We start from the raw sequence: 3804 nt of genomic DNA on the forward strand, positions 1-3804 counted from the left end.
AGCTTTATAACCTAAAAGTTGTAGGAAAAATCAGGGTATGCAGAAAGCAGATATGGGTAACTGAGAAGAAGCCTCACCCTGAATTTCCTGTTAGCTTTGGGCCACCTGGGGGCTGTACGCTGAGCTGTGAGCTCTGGAGGATGACTTATGCCCTTTTCAAAATAGAAACAGACTCATAGATACAGAGAATAGACTGAGTGTTATTAGATGAAAAGGGGGTTAGGGGACTGGGTGAGAAAAGTAAAGGGACTAAACAGAAACAAACAAAGCAGACTCAGACAACAATAGGTGATAACCAGAAGGAAAAGGAGTGGGGATGTAAAAGAGGGTAAAGGGGGATAAATGGTGACAGAAGGAGACTGTACACCTGAAACCTATGTAACTTTATTAACTAATAACTTCAATAAAATTTTTTAAAATGGTGTCTTCAGCATCCTGGCACAGTTATCAGAATTTATATCTGGTAAATGTGCAAGAAAAGGTGACTTTTTTCCCCCAGGATATGCTTCCATGGAGCAAATGTAGAGTAAGCTCTGCGGACAAACCATGTGGTGTTCCCAGGCATCTCTCTCAAGGCCTTCAGATTTCTGGAAGAACCAGATGACTGAAACTGCCTTAACATAGATGCCACCATGGAGCTCCAGTGTGTTTGGCTGGAGATTGTCCCCTGGCAATGCTCTTGAGCCTCACCTGCCTACTTCAGCAAGGAAGAGCAAAGCTTTCAAGGCTGTGTTTGCTGTCCTTCTTTCTTCTGCCATTGGTCCTAGAGGATCCATGAAACCCCAAGTTGGCTAGAGGGACTGATGCTTCTCATGGACCCCTCCAGTAGGGGATAGATTTTCTGTTTCCACCCCTTACCCTTGATGTGATAGATTACATTGCTCCTCTTCAAATGAAGAACAAGACTTGCATATCTGATTTATGTTTTTGGTAACTGTGAACCAAAAAATTCATGGAGTTTTACCCTATTGTTAGCAACCTTAGGTAGGAACTTTTGTTGTTGCCATTGGCTGTATCAGATGACTAGGTCATTGGCAATAACCAAAGAGTCTGCAATAATTTCAGATTCAAAAGGTTGTTGTCAAGGGCATCCAGTGCGAAGACAACTGTTTGAAATTCAATCAGTTGTACAGATCTTTGAGTTCCATTCTTTTTAGAAACTTCTTGTTCAAGTTGCATCACATATAATGGTGGTGACAAGCTGTACAAATTCCCTTTGTTTTTCAATCAGTTGATCCCCATGGCCTCCCCAATAAGTTAAGCATTCCAGGAAATAAATGACTTACTAAGCACAATGGCATGTGGTTAAAAAAAATAAGAGTAGAAAAAGCCACTCCCTCCTGCAGGTGAGATATGCCAGAGGTGCCAGGATTCACCCTATCATGTAGTGAGGAGATCTTGGTGTCTTTGCCAGTCTTCTGGGGTACTCCTTCCATGACCCAAAACATATGATAGCTGGGTATGTAAAGTCACAGGCTTAGGGCCTATTTCCAGGGAAGCCCAGTATGTGGCCACCAATTGCCACTCTTACGGCAGATTGCATGGGGCTAAGTGCTTCTTCAGAAAATTGTGGGTGACTTATGATGATCATAGGTGGTCCAGAGACTGCCAGAAGCAGGAAAAATGATTTCTACAGATTCTATAGTGAAGGGATCTCCAGGGAGGCACTAGTAAGAGTGTCCATTGTACCATATTTTGGAGGGGCCCCCATTCAAATTGGGCTTGTTTGAAAGTATCAGCATAAATTGGTTTAAGTACAATTTTTAAATGAGGAGCATGTCTCCAGAATCCCCTAAAATATGTTAATTTTTTTAATGTTGTGGGTACTGACAGGGTTAGTCGATAGTTGTGTCAGAGTCAGAGGAGGGAATGTGATTACAGAAGCAGAGTTTGGAGTGATGGGAACTAGGAGCTGATGAATGTGGGCAGCCTATAAAAGCTGGGCAAGGTAAGAGAATGGATTCTTCCCTAGAATGCCAAAAGAAATACTACCCTGCCAACTAATTTTTGTCCTCAGATTTTTATAACTATGAGATAATACATTTGTGTTATTTTAAGATACTATGCTTGTGGTGATTTGTTACACCACTAATAAAAAACGAATACAGGGGATGTAATGAGTGGACATTGACACCAAGATAGAGAAAATCCACCATGAAGTCTCATTTATTGTTTTCCAAGCTTAAGAACAGGCCAAATTAGACTGTTAAATGGAAACACAGTTGGAATGATTACCACTTCTATCAATAGATCATGCATATTTAATTTCAATTCTTAAAGGGCCTGTCTTAATTTATATTAGGCTTCATAAACTATTTCAGAGAGGGGAGGGGGTGTTTCATGGGGTCCCACCTTTTCAAGATAATTGTAAGCTCCAAAGAATTAATTTTATGTCTTTTATTCAGTGGGTCAGAGTGTCCATGCCAACTTAAGATTTTTTAGGGTCATGGGCACTATGACTATGGTAAATTTAGGCAAGGAAAAATCTCAATGTTTAGGATGAGTTATGCTTACATACTCTCTATTTTATGTTTGATGTGTGCCCTCAGAGTGCAGAGGATATTTTGTTTAAATTTAATGGGATTCCCAGGTACAACTGTACTTTAAGTCCCAGTCCTGAAAAAGGCCATGAAGTTTTACCAGTTGGTGAATTTTAGCAGAATGTTAAATTTAATCCCAAACTCAGAGGCATAAAAGACAATCAAAATTCTTTTATCTTTTTGTTGTACTGATGGTTCCCAACTTATGACTAGAATTTTTTGACTTCATGATTGTGCAAAAGTGGTACGTGTTCAGTAGAAGTCATACCTCTAATTTTGAATTTTGATATTTTCTTGGGCTAACAATGTGTGGTACAACACTCTCTTGATGCTAAGCAGTGGCAGTGAACCTCAGCTTCCAATCGGGCACATAATCACACGTGTAAACAACCAATACTCTACAGTATACTGTGTTGCCAGTATTTTGGGACATTGTATTTGGGTTTCCCCATCCCATCATGTCTACCAAAAAGCCCAGCTGTGTCTCCTGATTCTAGTGAGAAGACAAGGGCAATTAGCAATTGCCCTACTGTAAGCTAAGGTAAGTGTACTGAGCATGTTTAAGGCAAGCTATGCTAAGCTATAATTTTTAGTAGTTTATGTGTATTAATTGTATTTTTGACTTACCATATTTTAAGCTTATGATTGGTTCGTCACAACAGAAGTTACTCCATTTTAAGTCATGGGGCATCTGTATATACTATCCTAGTAAATGTTGGGTTTCCAACGGGGTCAAATTGTGTATCTTTCAGTTTTTATTTCTTTCCCCTGTACCCAAGTTTGTTTGTTTATTTTGTATGTTTGTTTCTTTGTTTTAGGTGGGTAGTAAATAAACTTCAAGGGTCCTGTCTACCCTGCTCGTATACATTTTTCTTCAAGAGAGCCTCAGATCACTATCATCAGAGGTAGGGGCCTCCCCTGTGGCAATGATTGGTTTACTAGGTTTAAGGATCCCAGGCTTAAGTCAGGTTTTTTTAAGTCAGGTTTGAATTAACCCCTGGTTTTGCCACAAGGATACAATGTGTGTTTTTCCCTAATAACCCCGAGGATCAGGAGCTCTATTGAAACAGAGGCATAGGCAGTCGCAATAGCAAATGCCCTTATAGACAGAGGCTGAAGTTTGGTGTTTCTGTAGGCTATGGAATGTCACGGTCTTTTACTACATGAGTATTTTATTTTATTTTTAGAGAGAAGGAAAGGGAGGGAGAAAGAGAGGGAGAAAAACATCCATTGGCTACCTCTCGTACGAGCCCCGTACCAGGGA

The sequence above is a fragment of the Sturnira hondurensis genome, unplaced genomic scaffold (genome assembly GCF_014824575.4).
Source record: "Sturnira hondurensis isolate 20B ecotype Veracruz unplaced genomic scaffold, ASM1482457v3 Scaffold0024912, whole genome shotgun sequence".
Taxonomy (NCBI): Eukaryota; Metazoa; Chordata; class Mammalia; order Chiroptera; family Phyllostomidae; genus Sturnira; species Sturnira hondurensis.